Below are 15,152 nucleotides of genomic sequence, written 5' to 3'. Positions count from 1 at the left end.
ACCAGGACATTATAAAATAAACTATCTTAATCTACTAACATGAATCTAAAATTACTGGTACAAAAAATCTGGCCAGGTGAAAGAATTTTAATATGTTATTCAATTAAAATGCTTACCTATTTTCTATTTGGAATGAAAATAGAAAATGCGAATGTAAATACATGTTGGCATAAAATCAAAAGATACTTCACACCATTATGTTTAAATTGTACAATAGGAAATTACAGAACTTGCATTATTAGAATGTTCCAAATACAAGTATGCTATTATAATGAGTTCCCAATTGATAATAACAGCTGATTCCCAGAAGTCAAAGTTAAAAAGGTTTAATTGATTTGCTCAATAGTCTACGTTGCCACTGAAGTGTTTAAGAAAATAAACACATTTATATGGGATATTAAAAGGGTAATTTTAAATTAGATTAGAACCTTATAAGTGTATTGTAACAACGACTAATGAATGAAAAATACGGTGCTTATACATAGCTTGCTTACCTTGAGGCTTCGTGGATACTATCCAAATTTTGCTATTTATTTTGGAAAGTAAAAAGGTTGGATTTTGGTTGCTGGCGATGAAGTTTAAAGGAATTCCTAACGAATGCTTCTTACAACATGTATCACCCAAACAATATCAAGTAATAATATCAAATGTTTAATTATTGGGAATTGATTGGTTCATGATCCGCGAATTGCTACGGTATGAGGCATTAAAAACTTCACCATTCACGCCACCAATTTATTACTGCTAACAAGAGCGATAGGTTACCGTAGTACAGTACGTCAGATGGTGAACCAGAGACGACAGACGAAATGATATCGCGTTATATTCCACAGTCGTCCCAGAATACCAAGCAGCCCTTGTTATCCCGACCGTCCAGCAACGCACCAACCACTCTACCTGTTTGTATCACATTGTTTATTGCTACCACAAATTGGCGTCTGCTCCGTCCTCTTCTCCAATTACCTTAAAACGAACCCATTGACCTCATCAGGTCAACCGCACACAAATCATCTAGGAGTGTTATTAAACATGGCTGGCGAACCCACCGGTTGATTTGTCAGTATTGGCGCTTTTTCCTATTTTCCTGCAGGCCGTCGGCCTTGGGAGATTCGAGCTTGTGAACTTTACTTCTACTCTTCACGCTCTGTGGGCCGCAAATTTTACACCAGACGCCTCCCGTTACTTGAATGTTGATAGAAAGAAAATCATCGGTCCTAGCACCGAGCCTTGGTGCTGTCCACATTAAATATAACGTATTTGTCCAAACAAGACCCCGTAGCCTGCGATAAACGTAAAGACTGTCGCTGACCTCTGACCCCACGGTGCCGTATTGGCGGCAGTGGGGCGAGCGCGAGCCACAATTGTTATCATTACCGATCGATAAGACGCTTTTTATCGCGGCCGTAATTTCAGTTTTCTCCCAACAATAGAAAATCACTCGCAGATCTCGCGCACATAACTGAGGTCTCATGCACCATTTATATGTTGCGCAACGTTGTGGGAGCCGATAACTATTCGATCATATTGCCAGATAGACGATAATGACGCTTGGAGTAACCGATCAAATATAATGTAGATGGCGTATTAGGGTCATTTCGAGTAAATGTATAACAATATCGTAACAAGTTTAACTCTCATTCATGATTTATAACCAGTTTCTCACTTGAGATTACTTAAGTCATACTTATCGTTGTCATTTATGACGGAAAATAAATGTATAGTGAGTTATTTAATGATATGGTTTATACAATTCCCAAAGCGCCGTTAATTTTCGAAATATGAAAAAATACATAAATAGTATATAAAAGACTTACAAGTCTGTCTAGTTCAAATTCTATTTTAAAACTCTGGTTTTAAAATAGAACAGAACAGATGTAAGCCGAGTATTTACGCAAATGTGCTCAGGACAGGTGTGTTCCCCACCGAAGCCGCGGTTATCAAGCTCGAAGCGGCCTGTTCGAGGTGCGAACTCACATAGTCGTCTGATTAAATTAGGCCCATTTAGAGATTAGCGAAAGCCCGCCCCCGGCCTCGAGCATCGCCCATCGCGGGCCGCTCAACTCGCGCTAAATACACGACAAATTAATAACTCCGCCGTAAAACGCGAAACTCATTTCCCAGTTGATTATTTTATGCAGTGTTATAAGTGCGCTGGGTACTATCGCAGCACGTATGCTCCAGTTCTCAGAGCGAGGTTTCTAAATTTTAAATTATTTTCAGATATTAAAACTGTTTGGGTTGTCGGTATCGACACGTCCATCGATTGTGGGTGTGCCGCTGCCGTCGATACAGCTGAGGTTGTAGTGAAAATGAGGCACAACATTCTAAAATTTATAGAAAACTCCGTATGCTACACATTTCTGAAATACGGCGTACCGCAAGGTTCACACTTTTAATATTTATCATGTATAAATTGTCTTATTTCAGATTCCAGAATGTGTATAGCTTACATGGTATAATTTGAGAGGACAGACAAGGCTGTAGTGGGGAAGGGGGAATGCGACAGATAGAAATAGGATCGTTCGTGATCTCCGCGAAATGAGAAGACCGGGGAAAGCGTCGGTGCGTTATGGACGACGTGCTTCGTTCTCATAGTGCAAGCCTGTCAGCCCCGACTATATACGGCCTGTGAGCGTTCACAACACGTTGACACAGGGAAAGGACAATACCATAAGTCTACTGGACCAATAGAGTTCACAGTGCAGAGAGATCTATGGTTGATCAGGATTATTGCTCAACAAACAGGTCAGCACGATGGTAATTGATAGAGCACAATTTTCCTCCAAAACAATCTAAGTGAATCCAAAACTGATATTCCATCTTTGCTGATATTGACGTTGAGAACGGACAGAGGCTGTTCGTGAGAACGTGATAGAGAAGACTATTCGTAGTGAAAGAGTGGTTGAAAGAAGACGTTGAAGGAATCTGAATTTTTTGTGAAGTATTGGTATTGGTAACTCTTGCTAAACCATAACGTATTTTGCCGTCATTAAGTATACAATGACGAGTAAACATGAACTGATATTCGAAAGCTTCAGAATAATCACTTCAAGGACTAACTAGAATATCTTGAACGCCGTTATACTGGTATTCATGAGATACAGATTGACTATAGATAAAACCTTACTCCAAGAGAAGTGTTCAAAAGCACACTTTGATTTACGTTTTAAACTATCATTAGTCAATTTGAGACTCTAACTACAGACAACCAAGAGAATGCTACAGATTTAGGCTACGTGGAATCTTAGCTGCGGGGTTCCAGCCTTGCCTCTGTTGCTAGACGATGAAACTCAAATGAAATGGTAAAATGAAGACCTTCGCCATCAAAAGATAATCTGGATTGTTGAACGAAAAAGCTGTGTGCCACCCAAGGAATTCAGGTGAGAGAGAAAAGTCTGAACTCAAAACCTAACCTTCAAGCAGCTGGATTCCAATCACAGAAAGAGTCATTCTTAATCATTCCCTCCTTACTTCAAAAATTTCTTTCAAAAAGTTACCATCCATAAACTTGGGTGGGAAAAAAATGTATTCTAGAACAACGAGTTCCACATTGGGGACAGTAATACAGTAAAAGTTCAAGTAAAAAAAAAACACACACAAACAATAGCACAACCAAAGTTAGTTGTTACTTAACTACATGTTCCATTGAAGACGAAGTGGTCGTGATGCAGAAAATAACATCCAAATTAAATTACTCATTCATAAATACCTTGGCCATAGCAATAAACTCTGTAACTACACAGGTTAATTGTAATTGTCTATAAATGTTAATATCGGAGTATCAACGCTTCACTTACAAATTTAACATGTGAATATAACGTTTACAATAATCCTACAAAGTGGAATAAGTACTCTTTAGGCGATATTTGTAAGTTACTCTATCTATTAAGATTCTCCTGGCTTTCTATAGGGGTTTAAAAGAATAGTTGGTATTAGATTTTTGAGATCGGTTGCAAAATAAATGAGAACATAAAATTTTCGGATCTTTTGGAAACTACATTTGGGAAGATACACTACACCGACGCCTATATAAATGATAAAAATTGGATTGCTTATATTGGATTTATATTCGGCCATAAATACGATAAGTTTCCAACCATACTGACGTGTTCGGGTCCTTTCTTATTTCTTGAAAAAGTTTTCTGTTGCGTTCGTTTTCATTAAAATTCACAACACAATTTTTATTATAAACATCTGTTGTATTTGAAACAATTGATTTGATTGTTGGCCAGTAATGTGATTCAGTACTATGTTGTTGTACCGAGTTGAGTCAGTAGTTGAATCAACTCATATTTATAGATTCTATTTTTTTTATATTATAATAGTGTTGAAGATAATAAGCCTCTGATAAGACTAGTAAAAAAACCACCTTATACACTGGACAAAGCCTATTACTTGCAGTATGTAGCTCTCATGCAGTTAGATATTCCAAATAATTATGTACTTAATTAGGAATTTACTAATAATGACTTTTGTTATTTGCTATGTTTGATATTTTAACCCATACTTTGCTATGATATTGTCCCCTTTTAATACCTTAAAAATAAGAAGTCTAAGCGGTGCTTAAAATTTTACCTGCTCTGATAGGTTATTTATGCTTAGGCTGTAAGTAATTAATTGTGACTGCCTTTATGAAAAATGCCTTCTGACCTTCAACTGGCCACCATTTTGTACTGGGTTAAATTAAAGAGCTCTAGTTTGCGTTGTTAGTTTTCTATTATTAGGACCTTAAAAATGAGGGGGTATTCGATGGGACTTGTAGTTAGAAATTTTTTAGTTGATTCAAAAAATCTCCTATTTTGGGTTTTGTAGGCGAACTAGTAATTATGGCCCAAAAAATGGACAACATGACATGAGTTTTGTTTTTATGGTGTGAGCCGTTACGATATTAACAGGGTGAGCCCCAGACTTAATATGTTTGTTTATTTGTATTTCACACTAGTTCTGCATAGTCATACTGTTACGTTTATGTATGAAACAGCTGTTATATACTTGTACCGAAACAATAACAAAGTTTGAGGTTAGCACACTGAAAAAACTTGAATTTTAGAAAGAAATAAAAACATACATGATTTGAATGAAAACGTTTTATTGAGACCATGTATGTTACACGATAACGAAAACTTCATGGACCTACTTAAGTATAAAAATTAACTATTATTTGTATAGTACCTATGAATAAATGATTGTTTTAAGGTGGAAACCGGCAAGTGACAGCGTATGATTCCAGGTAGCGGGTCTTTTAGACATTATTGCACAAATCGTTTCAATATCGTGACTTTATATACATACCCATGAGGTACTCCCAGTCCTATACACATGGTGTAGAGTAAACGTCCGTTTGTCCATGAGAGAACGCATGTCCATAGACAAGATAAATCTTCAGATTTTTACAAAATATACCTTATAATTATTGAATACCCAGATAAATTGAAATTTTTGCAATTAAAAAAAATCAAGAAGTTTGCAGTAAGTATGCAAAGCTGGTGTGTACCTACATGCGGAATGTCAAGTTAAGTTATGTGGAATAAACTAAGTTAGGCAGACAGAGGAAGTTCAAACATTGAAAACTTGCCTGCGTCAACATCACATTCCCAACGCTATATTCCAGCTTATGTTATCCCAATGGATGGCTCTGATTACCATTATAAGTAACATGTTTTTAAGGTAAAGAGTTTTTTTACTACGCTGTTCCCGATCTTCAAAACAAAAGTATCATGTAATAGCAAAATTAAAACAAACTCCATGAACAAATGTTTTTGGGTAAACTTTTAGTAAGAGTATGGTATGAAACATTTGCTAGGCATAAAAAAATCCGATGAAACGACTTGTTTATGAAGAAACTGTATACAATAAACGAACACAATGGAGAATCGAAGGACTCGGTAGAATGTTCTGCAATGAAAGAATTAAACGAACGGACGGACTGCTTACTGACCTGTTGACTCCAAAATAAATCAAATCTTTTATTCACAATCTACAATATACATTGCATAGCGTCTTAGATGAATGAAAGATTTGTGCCATCAATACCACATTCACACTTACAATATTCAAACACATACACGCCCCATTCATCAACCGCCAATGACAACCCACTTCCAGCGCTCGAGTCAATTTTCTCATTATTTATATTTTCCTCATACAATATTTACCATTGCAATATAGGCTACTAATTTTGGTAATTGCGATACAATTGTATAAGTGTTCCAAGAAATAAAGATTTCTAGTTTCTAATCCCGTGGTCTTCCAGTTAAATACCAGAAACCTGATAACACTGAAACAGCGTTTGACGCCAAGCAGTGTTTGAGTTCACAGTTGAGTGCACTACGATGTTTCTAACACGATTCCAAAGTACGGTGGTTGACAACCGGGTTTTCCATTACACCGATAAGCGTTTTCATTGTTGTAACACGCATTATAATCTGTTTCGTTGGAATGATTTGGCTTTTTGTCCTATTTGACAAAGATTGGATTATTCGCTACTGTTGGTTGGATTCAAACAAGGCACACATTTCTCCCACTCAGTGAAATGGTACAAGGCAATATTCCGCAAGTACAGTACGCGGTGTATCGACTCCCCGTCCCTGTCTCTAGGAGATGACAGCTGAGGACGCCATATTTCCCGCGCTGGCTCCCCGCGCATGCGCACACAGCACGATCCCGCTGGGGGTCTCAGCCTCCGTTCTGTGTCTTGTGTTCTGTTCGCATTTTTGCTGTCTTAATGGTGATATATGAGTTCCATGTTTCAGGAGATGTCAACGATTCGGAAGTGAACGCGACAACGGCAGAGAATGTTGTGTTCGGCGATCGGTTAGCCTGCACTGGAGAACGCTACAGCTAGACACGTTACTCGCAACTGTGCAGTTCATAACAGAGAGAAAATTGGGAGTGAAAAAAGCTACGGTGGCGTGTTTGATGTCTATTGTAAAGTACACTTATTAATGGGACACATTTTCTCAAGCTGTGAATCACGATACCTAGGTATTTTTATGAAGAACACAAGAATAATTGTATTTAGCAAAATCTACAAATTTTTCACTACAAACATGAGCTCGCTTCACCACGCAAACCTCAGAAATGGGAACAGATGATACAATAGGGATATATTTTCAGGAATGTTATATTTATACAAGGTAGAAGTACGCCACACCTCGTATCGCGTAACAACAGGCTTCGCTGAGGTTGCATGAAGAATTCCATACCTGTAACTAATTTCATTCTCGAGGTGATCTGCGGGTATATAAACAAACATCAAATCATACAGAACAGAAATTGAAACAAAAATTATGTTCAGCCAAATTTCCTATTGGTCATGTACATACATAAAACTTATTCTTATCTTTGTAGAAATGATGTTTGATACAAAATTTCGAAGTCTACATATGAAAAACTGTTCTTGATATATCTTGCCACAAGACACATTCAAATTCTTGTTCATGAAGTTAGGTTTCATAGCTGAATTCAAACAGCTGAATGTCACCGACTTTTGACATTGAATTTCGATTCTATTATTTATTTTCATGTGATTGTGCTCATTTATTTATTCTGCTATGTTCCAATTGCCATCGTGGTTACCCATAAAACCAATATAATATTTGCTAACACTGAGCCTAAACTCACGTAGTGACAGGCACCACCATCGGATTCAGTGCTACTCATGTATAAATGAAGCGTATAAATGATTCATGGGAAATGTTACATAAATCAGAGAGAGACAGATATATACATGACGTTTTTCTCCGTCTTTAGTGGTAGGTTTCGCTAAAGCTCAGCCAATTCAGTTAAATTAGACTACTACCAATTATACAAATGTACTGAATATCATAAGATACTGATATTTTTGGACTCCGATCACATCTCAGTTAGATTACTTAAACACACGTGTAATAGAAACGATCAGATACAAAATAATATTAAACCAACAAAACTCGCTTGCTTAACAATAGTAAGACCTTCGGAGGTTGAAACCTGGCGCATGTAGCAAGATATTTTAATGAATAAATCTTTGTAGAAATTTAGGAAAGAAGCCGATTCGAGAAGCTATTAATAAAACGTGTAACAGTTATAATACTGATCATGTACTTGTTGAATACCACCTTTTGATATAATAAATAAAAGTCACCATTTAAAAATAATTAAACAACCGAATTAAATTAGAATAGACCTTATTTTCCTCTAACTAAAACAGTTACTACTGGTTCGCGTGTTCACAAGACGCGCGATTGGATATTTTTTATTTTGGAATAAATCACCTACAATTAGTTTGTTTAATTATAAATACAAGATTATTTTTATTTTCATACAATTTGAAACTAATATGCTATTTGGCTAATCACAAATTACAAAAATGACAGCAACAGTCATTTTTATACTGACCTTGTCTGATGTTTTACTATGTTTGGACTAAACAGCTGATTACAACAATGTTTGTAGTGAAATATCAGGTTTACCAACTATTCGAGTAGTAGAACAATTCCCTTCTCACAACCATACATAAACGGGAATTTACAAATTATTTGATGAAAACCGCCAGGAAAGTATGACATTTGTGGTATTTTTGAAATCGGTAAAAATCTAGTTTCTTTTGATTCGGTAAAAAATGGGAAATTGCATTAAAAATTTACTCAAACCGTACAGTTCCTGCTTGTTTGTCTTGAAAAATTGTTCATTGTAATATTTAAAAACTAGAAGTTTCATGCAGATTCTACATATTATATAAAAATTTTCAATTAAACTACTAAAAGAGAGCTGTGACAGTTTGAACATTTTGATCAAAAACAGTTTTTGAGCGCAGCGAGTGAACGGCGCATCCAATAATCAACTCGACCACATTAATTTCTTGGTTTTGTTATTACGCAGAACTTAGTCCATTTAATCTTTGCTGTATCTCTTATAGTTTCAAATATCCCATTTAATTAAGAAATAAATGTAACTACGTTAAGTAGTACTTTGTTAATAATTAATTTAATTTAACTACGTTTTATCAGTAAAAATTAACTTATATATTTTATAATTACTTAAAGTCATAAAATAATATTTTGAAGTTTAAAAGTTTTCATCATCAAACGTTTTTCTGTAGGCTTGATTACACCCTAGCAGTCCATCTTTAAGATGGTATAATTTATATATCTATTTTTAAAATAATAATCGAAAAGGGGAATGAATCTGAAAAGAAAAGATAGAACATAACTAAAATTTTACCACTTTGCCTCAATTTCGCTGATCTGGTGTATGCGAACTATGTTCACTTCTGCAACAGACCATTGTCTCTGCAGCAACGGTACGGTACGGCCACGGTAGCCTATGTTTATCATAGATGCCGGGCAGTCCAGCCCAGGCGCAGAGCTATGCACGACATAGAGCCTGCTATGTATGAGTTGCAAAGCATGGGAACTCTCCACAAATCGCATACCATTGTAATGAGAGCCCTATGTAAACGAATGACAAAATAACACTGTAATTTCGATTGATAATTCCATAGCATTGTGGCGGCCGAGTTAGAACAACAAATCCCAGAGGTTAGGTGACCTCTAGTGCGCGTGCGCATGAGCGTGCGCCTGTGTGTTCTACTGTCCGATGAGCGTTATTAGAAAATTCCTCGGCAGAAGAGGTATTCCAAAATCCGACTCTTGTCTCGTGGCCTATACTGAAGACGTAGGAACGGCTATTACTTTTTATGAGTCCAGTCGCCGCGTGGGAAAACAAGTGATCTGTTTTATCCGGAGTACCACAAGGCTTCGAACTGGGGCCAAACGTTTTCTTACGTAAATCGTTAGTTTTGCTTGGTGTAACAATTCAGACTGAGGCCCAACACGCTCGAGATGCTCGTGATTTGATTAGTGCACTTATTTATGAGCTGAAACCATCCAACTCCTACGATAAGAGTCGGGAAATGTGCAAAACGATTGTTGCCCCAATTGTGTGGTCTTACTCTTACCTGCGCCATTGACACGAGGGAGGTCAATTTTTCTATTAGGAACAAAATTATTCACGTTTATATGAAAGATTATGATATAATAAACACGCTGATTGGTATAACAATAAATATTGCATGGGCAACATAAGTGTATGGTACCGTACTACAAACGTAAAATTTATTTTAAAGCTATTAAAGAAGTTATTTTAGTTATAGTGTTAGTTTCCCTTACATTTAAATCAGGCTTAATAACTAATGAAACTAATTAATATTCTTGAGTTGGAATATCTAAATGGAGAGGGTGATCTTTATCCTATCGTTCTTTCGTAAACACGCCATTTTGACGCCATATTGAGATTATTTGAGTTTCATAGGTTTTCTGATTTCTTTATTAGAGTTTATTAATTAGCTAGGCCTAATTGTAACGTTTTCCGATTCGGTAAGTTTAGCGGTTCGATGCGAGAGGTCTTTCTTCATCACATTCCATACTGGCACACATTCCACCCCTGAACAAATTTAGATTAGAGTCAACAGCATATGGCAACTACAAGAGTAATTGCTTGGTTCTCTGAATATATTTACAAATTATTCTATGGGTGGGAAGAGGTGACTCTGCATTTGAATTTATATTTGAAATAGCTGCGCCACAATCTCAAACCGTACCTTTAATATGATTGTACTTTTCAGTATGCCCGTAAGCAGGGTTTTAATATACTAGGCTACGTAAAACATAAATTCCTGAACTTACTTGAAAAAAATAGAAGGTGTGGTCATAATAACTCAAGGTCTTGATCATGTTAGAATTGGTTGTCACGGTTGCCAAACGAAATGTTACATGATAGTCAGCATAAGTTTTTGGATTAATACTTTTGCAAAGAAGTGTTCTGTACTTGTCCAAGGAAATTTATCTGAAAACAGTAAAAATAATCGTTACTTTCAGCTGGACAATCTTTTAGATGTAAAAACTTCAGATTTTGTTGTATGGTGATAGTTTCCAGGTGAGGAGAGTACTTTATTCAGTGATGGTCAGATTTACCAAAAGCTGTGTGTATCCCCTGTAAAAGTAGCTAGTGTTCTTTGGAGTTTGCATCTTGAACTGAGAACCATCGATTTTGGCTTTAAATAACTTCTGTCCAATCACATCCTTCTCTGAGTGGCGGCTTCTATGGGTGAAAAATTATCCAACTCTTTTATGTATCCTCAGTGAAAGTTCAGAAAATCCAACGTTGGAGTGTGAGTTATCTATCTTCCTATTTCTTGAGAAAAGGAGTCAAGAATGGGTGTAGTCTCCCCAAAAGACCTCAAGGGGACGAGGCACCGATCCGAGGAAAGTCGCACATGGCGGCCGCGGAGATCACCCGACACGCCAGCCGCGGGCGACTGTCGCATAATTCAATCACTTATCAAACGCATTTATCCGGAATTGTTTATTTTATACGCGGCGATTACAGAGGACGTTATGGTCTGCGTGTAATGAGCATGTTTACCTGAGGAGTGCAGCACGGCGGGGGTCTCTGCAATCATGGGACCTTGCCGGGCCGGGAACCTGGGAGAGTTGTGGGGTGGCACTTCAGAAATTACCCTTGGATAAACAAATAGCAGGAATTTGTTCTTTGTTTGAAGTGTGTTTTCGGTCATGGGAGGTTTTTGAGTGTAATATGATTTTCCAATGATGCACGATCCCATAATAGTCTTTTTAGAATACTTTCTGGTATCTTTGTGTTATACGGTGGATATGACACTTTAAATTTTAACACGCGTATATTTTAATATAATTCTCGCTTAGTCTTGGCCTATAATTATGGTATCAAATTCTGAAAATGTCTATCACCACAAACCGTTATTCTACGTTTGAAGTTTGTTTTTGGCAATGGAAGGTTTGTGAGTGTAATACAATTTTTTGGACATTTTCCATCGATGCACAATCCCATAATAGTCTGTTTATAATACTTTCTGGTATTTTTGTGGTGATACGGCGTACTTTAAATTTTAGCACGCGTATATTTTGATACAATTGCTCTCTTAGTCTTCGCTTATAAGTATAGTATCAAATTCCAAAAATGTTCTAGCATCACAATCCATTATTCTTGGTTTGAAGTTTGTTTTTGACGATAGAAGGAATGTAAAGGAACAAGATTTTATCGGGACATTTGCCATCGTTCAGTGATTTTTTTGTATCAATGAATGATGGCAAATTTCCGGAAAATTCATGTTTCCTTCACAATCCATTAATACATCCATCAGAAGACCGCCCTAGGAGAACAAACTGTTAGCGGGGAGTCCTTACGTTCAAGTGGTACAGTGCTCTGTCCTATATTCTATTCTCGAAGACGGTCTTGTGTGATTAAAAAATAATATACTACACCTTTGTTCTCAACAACGAATACAATACAAGAAAAAAACATTCGAACAAAATGTGTATTGTGTTTTTATTGCACGGTTTCTTATTCACTCCCACGTACGCTCCATTATCGGTCAACATTAAATATGATTAAAGCAAAGGTGAAGCTTATTTAGTTGGAGGAATTTAGTGCAGTAAAATTAGATTGACGACGACCTTGATGGTAGTCAGCAGAATGTTCAGCTCGTGTTCTAACTCTAATCTACATATTCACTGTAATGCATCATGATTTATGTCTTATTTACAAGTAAAACAAGATTTATGTTATGATGGATAACAGTATATTTTTCCCTTTTGATTTATTCATCACTATCATTTTCTTGTAATATAATAAGCAATAAAAAATTGTTGTAATATATTAATATAACATTTATTTGACTTATAATAAATTATTAATAAAATTAATACAAATACGTTTTATGCATGGTCCTTGTGTCACTATCGGCTTAGATTCACTCTTAAAGTTGCAGTTTTGTTGATAATTGATATTAAATTATGTTTGTTTGTGGGTACGTTTTGATAAAAACTCAGTGTTTAAATCTTGATAATCGAAAATGTGATTAAAACATTTTACATGTAGATTTCCATTTCAGTGATTAGTTTAAATAAGCAAAATTGTAATAAATTTATAAATAATGATATCAAGTTTGTTTGTGTTTGGAAATGATTATTGTTCCAACTGTCTAAAGTTTATTTGATAGATTCTCATTGGTTTTCTTTCCATTATTTATGGTCATCATGTTGTAAATGGTAATTGACAACATTAATAACGACATCTCTATTGGGCCATTATCAATAATTATTGGTAATCGACAACACTAATAACAATATATCTATTGGGACAAAAACATTAAATGGTAATTGACAACATTAATAACAACATCTCCATTGGGACAAAAACAGTAATTGATAATTGACAACACTAATAACAACATATCTCTATTGAGACAAAAAAGGTAATAGTAAACTAACAATACATACAGCAATATTTTATCGGATCAACAATAATATTTATAAACTGTAAATGTAACACATAAAGAATAATTTCCGATTGCCTTTTAAGCCTTCTTCTGCCCCTCCTCAATGGCCTGTGCGAGGATATTATCGAACAGAATAAAGGGGAGAGTCGATCCATTAAAATTTCTATCGTGCTGATAAAATGTGCTACAGTCACAAGCAGTATTTGAATCTGAACTATCTCTAACGTAGATTAAAGTCCAACGTCTTGATGTGCCGGCTATCGTCACTTCCAAATAAATACATCAATACTTCGATCCCTCAAACAACAGTGCCTGTTAACTGACAATACTAACAGCAATATTGTTATTGGAGAATCGACAGTATTAATACACGGATATCCTAAATACCAATAGTTCTGTTGGGTTATCAATTGTATTTGAATACTGACAACATTAACAGTAATATTTTACCGGGCATTGACACAATTTATAAATGGGTAACACTTACAGAAATATTTCTGTCGAGTCATCAACAGTTTTTGTAAACTGACAACTTTAAAAAGAATATTTTTTCGAGACAACAACATGATATATAAACAAGTAACACTAACAGGACTTTTTCTATCGGAGTAATAACAGAATTTGTAAAAGGATACCACTAATACCAATATTGCCGTTGCTGTATTTTAAAAACGTACAACAGCAAAAATGTTATGTTTATTGAGGCAAAAACAGTACCTACAAACATGTAACACTAACAGCACTTTTTCTATCAGGATAATAACATAATTTATAAACTGATACCACTAATACCAATATTTTTGTCGGGGTATCAACTGTATTTGAAAACGTACAACATAAACAACAATATTTTTATTGAGACTACAACAGGACCTATAAACAAGTAACACTAACAGCACTTTTTCTATCAGGATAATAACATAATTTATAAACTGATACCACTAATGCCAATATTTTTGTCGGGGTATCAACTGTATTTGAAAACGTACAACATAAACAACAATATTTTTATTGAGACTACAACAGGACCTATAAAAATGTAACACTAACAGCACTTTTTCTATCAGGATAATAACATAATTTATAAACTGATACCACTAATACCAATATTTTTGTCGGGGTATCAACTGTATTTGAAAACGTACAACATAAACAACAATATTTTTATTGAGACTACAACAGGACCTATAAACAAGTAACACTAACAGCACTTTTTCTATCAGGATAATAACATAATTTATAAACTGGTACCACTAATACCAATATTTTTGTCGGGGTATCAACTGTATTTGAAAACGTACAACATAAACAACAATATTTTTATTGAGACTACAACAGGACCTATAAACAAGTAACACTAACAGCACTTTTTCTATCAGGATTTTTATCAGGATAATAACATAATTTATAAACTGGTACCACTAATACCAATATTTTTGTCGGGGTATCAACTGTATTTGAAAACGTACAACATAAACAACAATATTTTTATTGAGACTACAACAGGACCTATAAACAAGTAACACTAACAGCACTTTTTCTATCAGGATAATAACATAATTTATAAACTGGTACCACTAATACCAATATTTTTGTCGGGGTATCAACTGTATTTGAAAACGTAACAACATAAACAACAATATTTTTTATTGAGACTACAATAGGACCTATAAACAAGTAACACTAACAGGACTTTTTCTATCGGGGTAATAACAGAATTTATAAATTGGTAACACTAACAGCAATATTTCTGTCTGGACAACACAGTTATTTGTAAACTATCACTAACAGCGTTATTTCCATGCGGGTAAAAAGTATCTGTATCTAACAACACTAACAGTAATTCTTGTAT

The sequence above is a fragment of the Homalodisca vitripennis genome, chromosome 4 (assembly GCF_021130785.1).
Source record: "Homalodisca vitripennis isolate AUS2020 chromosome 4, UT_GWSS_2.1, whole genome shotgun sequence".
NCBI classification, from domain to species: Eukaryota; Metazoa; Arthropoda; class Insecta; order Hemiptera; family Cicadellidae; genus Homalodisca; species Homalodisca vitripennis.
Note: the sequence above shows the minus strand (reverse complement) of the source record.